This window comes from Antechinus flavipes, chromosome 1, assembly GCF_016432865.1.
Source record: "Antechinus flavipes isolate AdamAnt ecotype Samford, QLD, Australia chromosome 1, AdamAnt_v2, whole genome shotgun sequence".
Lineage (NCBI taxonomy): Eukaryota > Metazoa > Chordata > Mammalia > Dasyuromorphia > Dasyuridae > Antechinus > Antechinus flavipes.
This window is the reverse complement of record NC_067398.1, coordinates 501457169-501475126: the sequence shown is the minus strand read 5'-3', so window position 1 is coordinate 501475126 and position 17958 is coordinate 501457169. Positions and strand designations below refer to the sequence as shown.

At 33.2% G+C, this 17958-nt stretch overlaps 1 long non-coding RNA gene and 1 pseudogene across 1 annotated transcript in view; one reads left to right on the top strand and one right to left on the bottom strand.

The window, feature by feature from the left end:
• Nucleotides 1-17958, top strand: part of LOC127543991 (uncharacterized) — a 66875-nt gene that overhangs the window by 46768 nt on the left and 2149 nt on the right. The window contains exon 3 of the long non-coding RNA XR_007949353.1: nucleotides 15050-15139. This is a non-coding gene — a long non-coding RNA (uncharacterized LOC127543991). The remainder of the gene's footprint in view (nucleotides 1-15049; nucleotides 15140-17958) is intronic.
• Nucleotides 15147-17426, bottom strand: LOC127543989 (myosin light polypeptide 6-like; annotated as a pseudogene).

Here is a 17958-nt window from a genome sequence, read left to right as displayed (position 1 = left end):
AACATTTAATTTTTTAAATCTTTTTTTATTATAGCTTTTTATTTACAAGATATATGCATGAGTAATTTTTCAGCATTGACAATTGCAAAATCTTCTGTTCCAACTTCTCCCCCACATGGCAGGTAGACCAATACATTTAACATTTAATTTTGATTCACACTTCTATATTATTTTATAAACATTGTTTCAGCTCATCAAGAATTTTATAGAAGGTTCAGGGAATGAAGTCAACACAGGAATGGAAGCCTGATGACGATGGGCTAATAAAAATAACAGTAATAATTGGCACTTATGCAGTGCTTTAAGATTTTAAGTCCTTTACATCCATTATCTCATTTGAGCCCTCCCAACATTCCTGTTCTGAGGTCAAGTTCAAGGCTCTTTCTACTATGTAACACTGCCTTCCCTTTTATTTGATAAATGAAAGGAATTAAACTTTTGGGATAAGAATTCATTATTTGGTAAAAATTGTTGGAAAAACTGGAAAGCAAAAATTAGTTATAGACCAATATCTTGTATCATTTATAAAGCTAAGGTCAAAATGGTTACACAAAATGGACATAAAAGGACATATCACAAGTAAATTAGAAAAACATAGAACATATTACCTATCATATTTATGGATAAGTGAAGAATTTATGAATAAACAAAAGATAAGAGAATATTATAAATATAAAATGGTTATTTTATTTACATTAAATTGTTTTTGTACAAATATAACCAATGTAGTCAAGATAGGAAAGCAGAAAATGGGGTTGGGGTGGGTTTGGGGAATTGTATAGACAGTTTCTCAGATAAAGGCTTCTTATCTCAAATATATAGAAAATTTTGTCAAATTCATAACAATATGAATCATCCCCCAACTGACAAATGGTCAAAGAATATGAACAAGCTGTTTTTGGAAGCAGAAATCAAAGCTATATAAATTCATATAAAAATGCTCTAAATCATTATTGATTAGAGAAATGTAAATTAAGACAACTTTGAGATATTATCTCATAGCTATCAAATTGGTTAAAATGATAGAAGTGTGAAATGCCAAATATTGGAAGAGACAGAAGAATTGGGACATTAACACACTATTGATAGAACTATGAACTAATTTGACCATTTTGGAGAGCAATCTGGAATTATGCCCAAAGAGTGCATGCTTGCTTTTATAACTGTACATGCTTTTTGACCTAACAATATCATTGTTAGGTTTATTTCCTGAGGTAATCAGGGAGAAAGGAAAAGAACCTATATATTTCAAAATATTTATGGCTGCTGTCTTTATGGTGGTAAAGAACAGGAAATCGAGGGGATGTCCATCAATTGGGGAATGGCTAAATAAGTTGTGATATATGATGGAATATTACTGTGCTGTGAGAAATGATGACTAGGTTGATTTTAGAAAAATGTGGAAAGACTTGCATGAGATAATGAAAAATGAAGTGAATAGGATGAAGAGAATATTGTATACAGTCAAAGCAATACTGTTTGGAGAGTAACTGAATGACAAAGCTATTTTGAGTTATGTGAATATATTTTTGCACTTGGTACTATTTTACTTTTTCCCAATTACACATAAAGATAATTTTCAATGTTCATTTTTGTAAGATTTTTCTCCTCAACTTTTCCTTCCTCATTGCCAAAAGAGCAAACAATCTGATTTAAGTTATTCATGTTAAATCATATTAAACACATTTCTGCATTAGTCATGTTGTAAAAGAAGAATTAGATGATAAAGGAAAAAACACAAGAAAGAAAAAACAAAAAAACAAAAAAAAAGTAAAAATAGTATGCTCTAATCTGTATTCAGTCTCTTTCTTGGATGTGGATGGCCTTTTCCATTGGACATTCCATTGGAATTGTCTTAGATCATGATATTGCTAAGAAGAGTGAAGATTATCACCCAATGTTGCTATTATGGTAAACGATGTTAAGTTATATGAATATTCAAATCAACTGCAAAGAACTTATAAAAGAAGTTGCACTCCACCTTCAGAGAAAGAACTGATAAATGCGAGTATGTATTGTATTTTAACTTTCTCTAGCGAGGGATTGGTAAGGAGGAAAGAAAATAGCCTAGAACTAAAAAATAACAAAAAATAAAATAAAAATATTTTAAAAACAAAACACTGCTTGCTTTGCCTGTCTCACAAGGCTGTTGTGAGAACCCAGTAAGCCTATGATGTGAAATTACTGTGCAAAATTTAAGACATTATAATAAGCAATTGCATAATTATAACTGATTATGCCAAATTTCTGGGAAACTCCTTCATCAATGAGAGTCCCAAACCTAGTAGATAAAGTTCTAAGGAGTTGCCTAAGACAATTAACAGTTTAGTGGCTTCCTGTGATCACACAACTGGTAAGGATGAGAGACCAAGACTTACACGAGGGGTTCCTGAGTGTAAACTCATCGCAGCTACTTCTATCTGTGGACTAATCAATTGAAAAATGTGCTAGTCATTATGACTACATAGATACTTGAAAAGTTTCCAGTATCAATCAATAAATCTTTATCAAGCATTGAATATATGGCAGATCTTGTTACGTGTTGGTTATACAAAGAAAAAAGTGAATCATTTCCTGCCCTCAAGGAGCTTACATTCTATGATGGAAAATAACAAGTGCACATGTATGTAAACATAAAATATATGCAAAATAAATACAGGGTTATGGGGAATTGGAGGCAGCTAAGTGACACAGTAAATAGAGCAATAGGCCTGGAATCAAGAAGACACACTAGCTATGTGATTTTGGGAAATTCATTTAATTTCCCTAGGAGGCAGCTAGGTGGTGACTCAGTGGATTGAGTCAGGAAAATCTCAGTTCATATCTGGCTTTGGATACTTATTGACTGTGTGACCTTAGGCTGGTCCCTTAATCTCCATTAGCCTTAATCCTTTCAGAGAAGTAAATGGCAAACCACTTCAGTATCTTTGTCAAGAAAACCCCATGGACTGACATGCTATGGTCTATCAGGACATGAAAAGTTGGAAATGACTGAGCAACTAAATAATAAAATGGAGGACAAAACAAGGGAATAATTAGTGGGAGAGCAAGAAAAGACCTCACTTAGGAGGTGGTACTTAAATGGAGTAATATAAAAACCTAGGATTTCTAAGAAGAAAAAAATGAGGAGGGAGAGCATTATAAGCTTAGGGAACAAGCACAGGGCTAGGAGGTAGAATTTGTGTGTGAGGAAGACTAAGTAGGCCATTTTGACTGGACCCTAGAATGCATGGAGGAGGGTATTGTGTATTAAATCAGGAAAAGAGAAAGGGATGGCATCAGATTTCAAATATAACTATATAGTATATATATATATTATATATATATATATACATACATATATATGTATATACATATACATGTATATATAACATATAAAAATATTTTTTGGGGGGGAGGGGAGAGAAGAGAGAAATATATATGTATATATATATATATATATAAAACATATATATATTACTATATAACATTACTATATAATTGTCAAATTTATCTCCCAAAATGTTCAGAAGAATATCTCCCAAATAATAAGAAGATATATTTTCTTTTTAAATTTCTATAATTCTGACAGCAAAGCAAAACTCAGTTTATTTGTTTGAGATAAAAGTAGAAGGGAGCAGCAGATACTGCCTCTGTTCACCCGCTGGAAACATCTTCTCCTATCATGTCCTTCTCTATATAAACAAGATTTTAGCTACTACTGTCTGATCACTGTATTTCAGACTAAATGCCTAAGCATGCCTTGCTGGTGTTCCACATTCCCAAATCTCCTGCACCTTATGTGTGATTTGGGGAAGCAGTTGGGCTGTTGAGTTCATTGGCAGAGCTCCTGTCTGATGAATATTTCAGTATCTCCAATATTACATTAATATCAGCAGTTCCCCCTCTACAGATATGTGCAAGCATGTGTGATAATTAGAAATTAAAATACTGCCAGATTTGCTTTGGAGAGAGTAACTTTGATAGCACAGTACCAACAAATGGATTTCGTCAGCCGTGAACAGATAAACACAGCTGTTTTCTTCACTCATGGGAAGAGTATGAAACTGTGAAAATGTGTGGTACTCTCTCTGCTTGAAATATGACTTCAATTCTTACCCTAATTCTTCTTGACTCCAAATAAATGAATCGTGTTTCACTGGTTGAAATCAAAGACTACCAAGAGGTGGTATTATTAGAATATTATGATTGCTTTCTAGAATAATTAACATTAGTAGATAAAAGAAATGTCAACAATGGACTTCTTAAGTTAGTCAAAATCCTCACTTGGTTTTTTTTTTTGGGGGGGGAGGAAGGGGAGAGAAGAGAGAAAGATAGACCAATAGAGATATAGATATGAAGAAATAACCACAGACAAATGGACAAAGAGGAGACAGAGAAGAACAGGGAAACAGCACTGAAAGTCTCTTTAAACACACCCTAGTCTTAAATATTCCTTCATGTTCTCATCAACTATTTAAGTCAGGAAGAGTTTTCAAAAATGTAATCTCCATAGCTTCTGGGAAATACTTCCCTTGGATAAATCCCTGATTGAATATTGAAGACAAATCTGCATAATTACTGATAGTCTTTATAAAGGAGAAAGTCCATTAGGATTTGTGACTTTCCTTTCAGTTTTATGTGAACCAGATTTTGAATCCTTTCCTAATTTCATTCATTTTGCTATGTCTCTCTAAGTGTGTTATTATATTAGCTTTCATTGGAAACTTGTGGCACTAAGTATACTTAGTAGAATAAACCTGGACAAATCAGTTAACCCCTCAGAGCCTCATCTGTAAATAAGGATAATAGCATCTACCTCCCAAAGCTGCTGAGAGCATCAAATAAGACAGAAGGTTTTGCAAACCTTCAAGCATTGGTTCAATGTCAGTTATGTTTCTGCTATCTAAAGGCATTCATATATCTACTGAATATGCTACGAATTGTGACACAGAATTAAAGAACCAGTCATTATTCAATAGTCAATTATCCTCCTCTTTTTTCTTCAGTGGGATTATATTTCACTTATAAACTCTTTATTCTTATATACTAAGAAATCTCTTGGGAACTGTTAGCTCCCAAGAGTAAGGAGAAAAGAAAAAAGGTCTGCCCATTTTTTCTGGGGTTTCTCTATTTCAGGTTTCATGAGTTCAACTATAACCTCCTTGTAGATGACTCCCAGATTTATTTATTCAACCTTAGTCTCTCTCCTGAACTCCAGATCTGGATCACCAGATGCATATTAGATATTTCCAACAATAACATTTCCAGTTCCCATAGGAATCTTTAACTCAATACATCAAAAACAGAACTCATTATCATGCCCCAAAAGTCATCCTCAAACTCTTCCCTCTTCCTGATCCCTCATATTCAAACAGCTGTCAAGTCTTGCTGAGTCTATTTCCACAATATAGATTTATAACATCCCCCTGGGTTCATTGGCTCAACTTGCATAGACACTGGAAGGCTGGATATCTTAGGGATGGCTGCTACTACTTTCAGGGTTCCAGAGGTAGCTCTAGGTTAGTTATTCTCCTAAAACTAAATTATAAATCTCCATCAGTGTGTCTTTCTTTAACAACCAACTGGTAGGCTCAATTCATTCATTAGCAAAGGCATTTTCTCATTTAGCAAGAAAAATCATTATAAAACATTCCTCACCCCCTTAATATCACAATCATACACAAAGTCAGTCTATGGGGGACCAGTCGTAATAATTTTAAAGTACAACAATGGTAAGACCAGCTTATGGGCTGAACTAAAGTTCCCATTAATAGTACTTAGAACAAAATCTGTCTCTGTCTCTGTCTCTGTTTCTGTCTCTTTTATTCTCAACTTCTTCATGGGGTATGACATAGATAAGTGATGAATTGCTCTGCTATTCAGCTAGACTGGCTCATCTCTAGGCTCAGTAACTTAGCTGAATAGGTGGGTCAATTGGACTTATTCCTAACAGTGCAGGATACTATCTTAAATGGAAAATTAGATGGGCACTCAGTTGTTTGGCTGAGTGAGATAGGTGACTTGGAGGCTGTACAGGCCTTATTTCAGAAGCAGCTTATTGCTTAGCCATTGAGCTCTTCTCAGAAAACAATATTTCTGTTGGATGACTTATTCTGTTAGATCCTCAGGTTCATTCTTTAAGGACATCTATAGCTTTTTTCTACCTTCAGTCTAAGGTTTGGTTGAGTAGTATTGCGCTCTCTTCAGTTCTAGTGTTATAGTGTTCTTTTTCAGTTGGAGTGTGCCCTAATCTCAAACTAATTGTCTAAAAGGTTAGACTCTTTCTAGGATGGGAAATATATATTTTTCATTTGTCTGCCTTCAGCTTTACATTTCAATGTTTCTATCCTTTAAGTCTTCCATAGTTTCAGCTTCTCTTGGAAGTCTCTTTGGGAAGGAAGATTTTTTTTAAACAGGAGCCTCCCTTTTACATATCATGTCCATCTCATTTTCTTCACACGTACTTTCAACAATCTAGTTCAAGTCCTTATAAACTTAGGAACTATGACTATAGTCTCCAAATTGAACTTACATCCAGTCTTCTCTCTAGTTTATTTCCTAAAAAGCTTTCAGATCACTCCCCTTCTCTGGGGCTCCTTAGAATATCCATTCTTAATTTTAGTTTGCTGTTGCTGAAATATGCTGTCAAGTCATGGATTTGATTTTCTGTGACAGAGAAATGATGGATTTGGGGGTGCAGAATTACTCGTATAGTTATGTATGCATGTATGTATATGTTATATGTTTTTATATGTGTATGTATACATATATGTGTGAGTATGTAGCTATTGAGGGAATTTGTTTTGTTTGATTATGCATATTTGCTATGAAGGATTTGTTTTCCTTTCTTTTTTTCGCAATGGGATGTGGAGATCTCTATTTATTTAAAAAAAAATAGAGGGGTGGAGATTGCTACAGATGTAAAATGGTGCATACATTATCAGTTGAGGTAATTGTATTACTTAGTTTTACTTAATTATTTTACTTTATTATAAGACATGTCTCAGTATAAAGGGAAATCTGCAATAAAACATAAAATAAAAAAGAAATCAAGAAAAACATCACTAGTTTGAGAAGATATTAAGAGAACAACCCACTTCATTGTACTATTTGGAGTAACCAGAGAGTAAGGTACCAAAAGTCTACTTCATTTAATGGAAGATTAGCACCCCGATTTATATATACATACACATACACATATATGTATGTATACACACATTTTCAATTTATGTACATATACATATATGTTCAATGTTATAAAATATCTTTTATTTTTAACTGATTTAGGGATAGACAAAAATACGATATATTAACAAAAGAAATTAATTTTAATTGTGAACTTGGTCTTGAATAAATGTTAAAAATATGTTGCATGTACTAAAAAAGAGAATTGTCATGATTCAAAAGAAGTTAATGCCTATGGAACCAGGGATGAAAATTAATAGATGTGAGTTCCCAAGCCTATATAGGAAATCAAACATTATCATTTAGTCCTGTTTATCTCAGTTTCATCATCTGTAACATGAGCTGGAGAAGGAAATGGCAAACCCCTGCAGTATCTTTGTCAAGAAAGCCCCAAATAGGGTCATGAAAAGTTGGACGTGACTGAAACAACTCAACAACAATTTCTTGATTCCAGATCTGAGCTCTATCCAATGAACCTCTTAGCTATCCCATCATATACCTTAGAAAGATCTTATTGAAGACACTGAAGATGAATCATAAGAGGCAAAAGAAGCAGAAGCAGAAAAAAAGGAACCTGAGAAGAGTTGAAGACATAGCAGGGGGCCGAAAACAGTTAGAAGCTGTCCACTGTTGGAAGACTTCAGCTGACTGATTCTTGATTGGTTAAAGAAAATTTGCTTAATTGGCCAAGAGCTCTAGGATTAGTTGACCCTTAAGCATCGCCTAGAATTGAAGAAAAGTGAAGGTTTTCCTTAGGGCCCTCTGTTGTCACCTCTGTTTTAAGAAGAAAAAGCAGAGGGTACTTTGTAGCTGAATTGTTAGATTGATTGCTAAGAGCTGTGTTGTTAATTAATCTTTATTGTAATTGGACTGCACAGCATCTGACTGACTGGCTGATTTAATAACTGCCTGGAATGTGGACTTCCCACTTTTACAAAGGTATGGAGGAAGAGGGAGATAGGGAGTATCTTCTCAAATAGCTTCTCTTTAAAAAGCCATAGTTTTTTTTTTTTTTTCTCTTTAATTATGTAACATGCTTTTGGTTATTTTTTTATGGTTATTCTTTCTCTTTATGTTGTTGTACTTATATATACTGGTTTTTGACTGCTTATTTTGCTCTGCTTCAGTTCATGTAAATCTTTGCATGCTCTTTTATATTGATCATTATTAATAATTTCTTATATACAGTCATATTCTATTATATTCATATATCACAATTTCTTTAGCCATTCCCTATTTTATGGATATCTATTTTATTTCCGATTTTTTACTATCATAAAAAATGCTGCTGTAAATATTTGGATATATATGGGAAGTTTTTTCTTATCAATGGCATCTTTGGGATGTAAGTTTAGTAAAAAAATCTTTTGGTTATAGGGTATATGAACTTTAACCACTTTATCTATATAATTTCAAGTTACTTTTCAAAACGATTGTATTGATTCACAGCACCATCAATAACACAGAGATGTCAAATAGCCCATTATACTCCTGATTAAAATGTAATTGCAAAATATTTAACAAAATATAATGTTAATTTTTGGTTTTCTAAAGTTAATTTGTAGGCTGCGAGGATTTTTATCTACAATTTACTATAATCTTTCTATTTGAGTTTGATACCAGTACAATAGTATATCAATCTACTTATAATATCTCCAACACTGACTTTACCCATCATTTGTTCCCATCCATGCCAATTTGCAGGATATAAGATGAAACCTTATTGTTATTATAATTTGAATTTCCTTTTATTATTAATGATTTAGAACAATGTTACAGTTCTCTTGAGAACTTTTGGCTTATATGCTTTTACTATTTATGCATGAAGAATTGTATATATATATATAAGCATATATGTTATGGTCATATAAACATAGATATATGTTAATTGTTTCTATATCTTAGATATTAATCCTTATCTGAGAAATTTGATGCCAAGATTCCCCCAATTGATATACATCTTTTGTTTATGTATTTTGAATATCAACTTTTGTTTTAATCAATATATATTTGTTAATTGTTTATACTTTTTGAATATCAACTTATCTAAGAAATTTAATCGAAAGTTCCCCATTCCCTTTACTGCTTTCCTTCTTGATGCATTAATGTTTTCTGAACAGAAGTTTTTTTTATTTCATATTATCAAGGTTATCTATTTTATCTTCTGTAATTGCCTCTATTCTTTAGTGGTTAAGAATAAATCTCCTATCCACAGCTTTGAAAAGTATATGATCTGTTTCAATTCTAATTTTTTACAGTATAATCTTTAATATTAAGGTCATATGTTCATTTAGACATGACGATCTCAGTATAATTTCTGCCAGGCTGTTTTCCATTGTTCTCCAAAAATTATTATCAAGTTCATTTTTAAGCAATTTATGTTTTGCAATTCTTCAAAGATTGGCTAAGTTTCATTGTTTTCTGATTCTCTGATGTCTAGACTGTTCTATTGATATACCTTTTTATTATTTAATTAATACTAGATCATTTTGATGACTGCTGCTTTACATAATTTGAGGTCTGGAAGTATTATCCCCCCTTCGTCCCTATCTCTTTTCATCATTTCCTTTGCTATTCTAAATCTTTTATTTTTTAAAATGAATTTTATTACTTCAACAAGTTCTATAAAATATTGTTATGATAATTTTAGTGACAGAATATTGAAAAAATAAATTGTTTTGTAGTATTATTTTTATTACTTTATTATATTGATATATAACACATAAATATATATTAATGATACATAAATTATATATTTTATATATCATTATGATAACATTATATTTTATTATATAGGTATGACACAGCCATAAGTTCTGAACACTTCTCTGGCTATTTGATTTGTTTATAATAATAATAATAAAAATAAAAGTTAGCATTTATACAGCACCTACTATGTGCCACACATTGTGCTATACCTCTTTACAAATAAGTCCTTGGATCCTTAAACAACCTTAGGAAGCAGGTGTTATTATACTCATTTGAGGAAACTGAGGCAAACAGATTTAATGATTGCCCAAAGACATATAGCTAATAAAAGTGCCTGAAGCTGGGTCTTTTTTGGATTGAGGTCTTCCTAATTCCTGACTCCAGGTTTCATACTATATTTGATGTGATACCACCGCTATCTTATCCTTCATTTCTTTAAGGAACACGTTGTATTTCAATCTGTACAAGCAGTTTTGTGTTCTTCAGTAAATTAATCCCCATTTATTTTATGCACAATGTAGTTATTTGCAATGGGATCTCCCTTCCTATTACAGGTTTTTGGATTTAAGTATGTAAAAATGTTGAATTTTGAGAGTTTAGGTTGTAATATGTAACTTTGGTGAAGTTATTAACTGCTGCATTTATTATCATTTGCTGAGTCCCTAAAATAGAGTCCTATTTTAACAATAGGACTCCCTGTTAACAAATAAGGATAATTTTATCTCTTACTGATCATACTTTGTGCCTTCAATGTCTTTCTCTTGTCATTGCTATTGGTAACATTTCCAGAACCATACAGAACAATAGCAAGGAGAATGGATATGGATATCCTTACTTTATTCCTATATTTATGGAAAAGATTGAAGTGTATCTCCCTTACTTAAAATATTTGCTTTTTATTTTGGAGACTTTTTTTTGATATTAAAAAGATCTCTTTATGCTAATATGTTGTAAGGTTTTTTCAATAAATTAATAAATTGTACTTTGTCAAAATACAATCTATTGAGATAATCATGTGATTTTAGATTTTTAAATTTGAAATATGATTAATTATGCTGATTATTTTCCTAATGCTCATTAAAGATATTAGCCTATAATTTCCTTTATGTCCTTTCTCCTTCCCTGATTTAGGGCTTAGTAAAAATTTTTTTTTGGCTGAGACAATTGGGGTTAAGTGACTTGTCCAGGGGTCACACACTAGGAAGTAATTTTTTTTTTTTTTAAAGACTAACATCTACCACTTTTCCCCACAACCTGGATTAGGTAATATTTCTCTTCTTTCCCGCCTGTGATAAGGATTAGTTTTCCCTAGATGGAGGCAAGTAGTCCTGGGACCTGATTGTCCCTTATTTCCTTGACACATTTGGCTCCTTCTGCTAGAAGACCTAATGAATCAACATGTCCTTTGTTGTGATTTTACCACTATCATTTGCCCTTTTGTTCATTTGATTTTCTGCCCTTTGGTTAAGGGTTTATGAATTTAATTAGTCTTTTTAAAGAACAAACTTTTATCTTGATTGTTCATATAGTTTTTTGGTTTCTAATTTATTTCTCTTCTAATTTTTAATATCTCCTATTTTGTGCCTTTAAGATTGCCAATTTGTTGAACTTTTAATTTGTGTGTGTATATATGAGAGACAATCCGGATTAAGTGATTTGCCCAGGATCACACAGGTAATAAGTATCAAGTGTCTGAGTTTAGAGTTGAACTCAAATCCTCCTGACTCCAGTGTCAGTGCTCTGTCTACGTCACCTAACCACCCTATGATTTTTAAATTTTTTTTCAAAAGGTATATTCAGCACATTAATTTTCTCCTTTTTTATGTTGTTAATGTACATTTCTAGGGATATGATTTCCCCCTGAGGAATGCTATAGCTCCATCCCAGAAATTGTAATATGTTGTTATATCATAAAATTTTCTTTTAAAGAATTGTTTCTTATGATTTGTTCTTTGATGCACACCTTGTTTAGTATTTCACTATATTAAGCATCCATTTAGGTCTCCATTTTTTATTTGTGCTCCCTGAAGTGATTACTTTTTTTTATTGCATCATGATCCATAAAGAATATTTATTATTTCTCTTTTTTATATTGTTTGCAATATCTTTGTGCCCTAAAACAATGTACATTGTAATAAAAATTCCATGTAGTTCTTAGAAATATGTATATTCTTTATCTATCCTACTTAAAAGATACTATAAATCTTTGAGCTTTAGTCTCTTAAGTAATTTTGTTTATCTTTCTTTTAGACTTATCCAGAATTGATAAAATAACACTAGATCTCTTGACATTATGGTATTCCTGTCTAGGTCTTTTTATAGTTTAGTTTTTCTTTATGAATGTGAATGCTAAGGCATTTGGAACATAGAAGTTTAATATTGATATTGACTTGTTGTATATGATTCCTTTAGTATGATATAGTTTCCTTGTTTATCCTTCTTTATGTTGTGAATGTTTATTTTTGCTTTGTCTGGTGATAATATGATTACAACGCCTAATTTTTTGAATTCACCTGATGCAGAGTAATTTTTTTTTTTTTAGTTCATTTGTATCTCTGCATATCTTGGTTTTTTAGACATGTTTCTTATAAGCAATAGATTGTGGAACTTCATTTTCTTACATAATATGCCACTCATTTTCATTTTATTGGATTGTTTAATCTATTCACTTTTTTTTTTTTTTTTTGGCAAGGCAATTGAGGCTCCATGAATTGCCCAAGGTCACACAACTAGTAAGTGTCAAGTATCTATGGTCAAATTTGACCTAAGGTCTTTTTGACTCTAGGGCCAGTGCTCTATCCACTGTGGCACTTAGCTCCCCTTAATCCATTTACATTTAAATCTATCAGTTTCAATTTTTTTGCATTTGTCTTTGATACTCTCCCCCCCCCCCCCCCATAGGATTTTTCTTTTTCCTCTGTAACTACTTTGTCTCTTCAGTTATTTTAGCTTAGTCTGTTTTAAGGTACTTCTATTCCCACTGGCTCTTTGCTCCTCACCCTCATCTACCTCTCTTGTTTTTTACCCTTTTCCCTTAGACTTTTGGAATTTTGCTTATTAGTTTCTTTTTTTTATTTAGATGTTTCTTTCTTTTTGCCCCGAGTTAAGTGGTCAAGTAAAATTCCCCTTCTTTTCCTCTTCTTCAATGTATTTTGTTTAAATTTTAATTTTCTGTGACTCTATTTTAAAAAGAACCTTTCCTCACCTTTTCTCTTATCTTACCATTCTATTCTAGACTTTATATGTATATGTGTATATATATATATATATATATATACACACACACACACACACACACACATATATACACACACACACATGATCCTTATACTTAGCCCTTCTTTAATTTCTGTATTCCCCTTGGAGCCAAAGCTTCTAAGGTACCTATTTAAATTATTTAAATCTTATCGTTGTCTAGATATGTCCCAAACCTCTTTTTCTGTTGTATCTTGTCTTGAAAGTAACAATTGCTGCAGGTGATAGAATATTGACCCATTGTAGGAATTTTTTTCTATATCCATGATTGTACAATTCATCATTAACCTTTGCTTTCCTCAGGACCATTTTTTCCCCATTTACCACGAAATATCCTCTCTGGGTCCTTGCCCTCCCCCTCAGGTATCAGTAATTCCCAATAGCTTTGATTTCACTTCTCTTGAGGCAGGATGAGCGAGTGGCTTCTCTGAAAAGCAGATCCCTAGTGAGAATATCCATTTTAAGGTCTCCATCTCTTGTTTTCCTTTGTACTATACTCTATATTTTCTCTACAATATTCCCAGAAACTTCAACCTTGCAATCTACATCTCTGTAGTCTCTCCCACTAGTTGGAAATCTCCCAGAAACTGCATTTAAGGAATACATCCAGATCAATCTTGTTTCATTCCTCTTCAGGCTGCACTTTGGACTTTCTTTACTTGCCCCCACATCAAGTTAATCCCCTTCCACCACTTTCCAACTTAATTTTATGTATGCTTCTTGAAGACAGACTTCATTTTTCTTTTTTGCTTTTATTTGTATTCACTGTGCTTAGCATAATGTCTAGCAAGTAGCCAGCAAGCAACAATTAACGCTTGTTTACTGATGGACTGAACAATGCCCTTTAAGACTATTCACTATCCCACGATTTCTAGTCCTTATTCCACTTTTGAAATTAGATTTCAGTCTTTCTTTTCCTTTTTTTTTTCAATCTACCCCTTTGTCTTTTTGTCCATTTTCCTGAAGGCTTTCTTCTTTTTGAGAGATTATTAACTTTTTAATTAGGTCATAAAACTTATTGTTATCTTTACCCTCTCTTTTATGTGCCCTTCTGTTTTATATTTGGTTCCACAAAAACATTCCCTTATAGGTGAAGCGTTATGAAGTTTAAACCTATTTCACCACCATGATTTCTATTTGCCTTTTGCTCTCACTTATCTCACTATGTACTTTTAGAAAGAAATCTCTTAAAAGTCTCTATGTTGCTTTTCTGGTGGTTGTCTTTGGTTGCTGAATTTGTTTACCTTATATTTTCTGTTATCTGGGATATTTGAAAACAATTTGCTTAAGTCTGGCTAGTTTTCTAGGAATTTCTAGAATTTTCTATGAACACTTCTTTTGTACTGTGTGTTCATTTTTTTCTTTAATAGTTAAATTCAAATTTATTTTCTATGTCAGCTTGAGGTCTTTTGCTCTTTGGAATACATTTTTCCATTCCTTCCTGTTGTGTCTAGTGGATGAAGAATAGTCTTGTATTAAATGTTCTTTCTATTTTAGGGTTTTTATTTTAATAATAATAAAAATATTTTATATTTTATATTTTAGGGTTTTTCTCTTGTTCTCTTGCAAATTTTATTGTTTGTCATTGAGAATATTCATTTTAACCATTATGTGCTTTGAACATGAAGCAAAAAGTTGTTGCTATTGTTTCCTGAATGTATCTGCGATTTCTTTCAATTTGTACTTTGTTTTCTGTTTTCAGAAATGCTGGGCAGTTTTCTTATTTTATGTCTTACCAGGTTTTTTGTTTTTGTTTTTGACAAAAGGTTCTGGGAACCCTATAATCTTTATGCTGTCTCTATTCAATCTGTCTTTGGTTATATGGAAATCCTGGATTTTTTTTTTGCATTAATATTTTTTGCTTTTCTTATTCTAAATTGTTTTTCCACTTCTATGTATTTTCATTTTCATTTTTCAGGAGCAGAAGCAAGTTTATTTGGTGAGCAAATAAGCCAAAGAGGAAGAAAGGATTTTGCTAACCCTGGAGAGGTACTTAGTTGCGTCAGAGGTAAGAGGATGCTTTTCATACTGAGAAAGTTGGGGAGTTTTTTGTGGAAAGGGGAGTTGTTCTCAGCCATTTAGCACCCTCCAAACTAGCTCTTCATAGCTGATACAGCCTTTGCTGTCCTCATCCCTCCCCTAACACTTCTACGTCTGTCATCTTCTCACCCAGGGTGCTGAGGATGTGTCAGATTTCAGCTCCCATGACTGTACCAATCCCTTCCTTAGCAAACACCCGAAGCCCCTCTACTTGGTCCTCATATGTGCCCTGGTCCTTATTCTTTGCTACAGTTGTAGCATTTGCAGGAAATGGTTAAAGTCCAGCACCTTCACATTCATCTCACCAGTCTTGGGATTCCCTCAAACACTGAGCACCTCAGCATTGGTGGGGCTCTGGCCTAGGGCTCATATCACGACCCCACACTGACTGTTTAAGATCTTTCCATCCCTTGGGTCAACCAGCTGGAAAACCTCCTTGTACTCCTCTGCCTGATCTTCCATGAAGTCACACATCTTGGCCAAGCAGCCAGGTGCTCCTTGTATTTTCATTTTCAATCAATTATTTTATTTTATTTATTTATCTTTTTTTTTTATGTGACTTGCCATTATAGATTCAAGGTTTTTTTTTTTCTTTGACAATTATTTTTGCTATGCAAAACATGAATTCTACTTTTGCAATACTTATTTCTCTTTTAAACTACTTAGGAACATCCTTCTGTGTTTCTATACTCTCTTGGAAATCCATAGTCCTTTGTTCATCAGTTACTGATTAATTTTCCTTTATTTTGAAATATTTGTTCATAAATATTTGTATTCTTTTAGCTGACCTGGAGAGCACATCTCCATCTGTTATTAAAATCTTGTATGTTGGTTTATCTGCTTATGCTCAAGGTCTTTGAATTTCCATGTTCATGAGATCTTTGCTAATTTTAACCTTTTTCCTTCATGTTCCCATATGACTCACTTTCTGATTCTTTGTCCTTTAATTGTTTTTTTCCCTGGAGGCTTAATCCCCAAACTGTTTCTATTTCTTCTCATACTGGACATTTCTTGTTTCACAGTCTCTATCCCAAGTGACTTCTGGGGGGTGGGGGTGGATACAATTGCTCTAAGTGGATGCTGGACTCTTTCCTTCAGGAATAATAGGGTGCCACACAACCACATAACATGTGTCTTGCCCCAGCTTCTTCTGTTCCTCTATTGCCTGGCTGAGATCTGTTGTAGCATCGTGCTCACAAGCTGGTTTTTCTCAGCATGGGAGTGTGTGTATTAGGGGGGAGGTGAAAGTAATGGGGGGCTAGGATTGAATTCTGTTGCAAGCCCATGGATTGGTTAGTGCATCCCTGCCCATTTGGTGGGTAGGTGGGGGGGAAAGAATGTTGAATGAATACTTTAGGCGTTAAGGATCAGCTTTCAATGCTATTGGCTCATTAGGACCCGAAAGAATGTTTAAATGTGCTAGTCTGTCCCTGAGAATTTAGAATGATTATTTTTAGAGTAGAGCCAAAGAGAAATGGGGTATCTAATAGGTCTAAGTGAAAGACTGAGTCACTATGCTACAACAGATCTCAGACAGGCAATAGAGGAACAGAAGAAGCTGGGGCAAGATACATGTTATGTGATTGTGTGGCACCCTATTATTCCTGAAGGAAATATCCAGTATCCACTTAGAGCAATTCTATCCACCCCCACACCCCAGAAGTCACTTGGGATAGAGACTGTGAAACAAGAAATGTCCAGTATGAGAAGAAATAGAAACAGTTTGGGGAAAGACTGAGTAAGCATTGAGACTTAATGGATAGGGCTCCTCTGCTACCACGTTACATTATGGGAGCATTGGAATAAATCAGGAATAAATATGCTATTAGACATGCACTTGAAAACATTCTGATGTTCAGCTAAAACATCATCTTCTCTATTACAGGTTCTTAACCTGAATGAGTTTTTTTTTTTTTTTTTAATGCTACCTGCATTTGAATAAAATTGGTTTCCCTTTTAATTCAATGTGTTTTATTTTAGGTATTTAAAAACAATATATTGGGAAGAGGCTTGTAGACTTCACCAAATTGCCAAAGGCAGCAGAAAATTAAAAAAAAAAAAAAGCTTAATAATTACTCCTCTAGAGGAACTGAAAATGAATGAATATCTCTAACAGAAGTTATTGCCTCGGGGCAGCTAGTTGTGCAGTGGATAGAGCACCAGCCCTGATTTCAAGTTTGATCTGACACTTAATACTTCCTAGCTGTGTGACCCTGGGCAAGTCACTTAACCCCAATTGCCTCAGAAAAAAAAAAAAGAAAGAAAGAAAAGAAAAGAAAAAGAAAGAAAAGAAAAGAAAAAGAAAAAGAAAAAGAAAGGAAAAAAAAGGAGAAGAAGTTATTGCCTCACCCCAGCTTGGCTCCCTAGGCATCAAGGAACCTCACAGGATTTCTCAAATAAAAAGGATTTCTATGATTTGTCCAGTGGTGAAATTCTGATGGAGCCCAAAACAGGTGTAAGACAGTGAACAACTGATTCATCTGTTAAAAAGTCTTATTCTAAATATAGTAATTTAGTACATTTTGGTAAAAATAGAACATTTGGTTAAGTCTTTGTCTTGCCTAGCTGATGGAATTCAGATTAGGAGTGTGTGTCTGTCTAATAATAGTAAAAAAATTATTAATTTAATGCTCTAATGTTTTCAAAGCATTTTCGGTCAGGAAAACCACAGACAGTAGGAAATACAAGTATTTTTGTTTGCATTTTATAAAAGAGAGATGTTTTTAATGCTACTTTTTACAAAAGCTCATCATGAATGCCAGAAAAATACATCTCTGTGGCATAAAG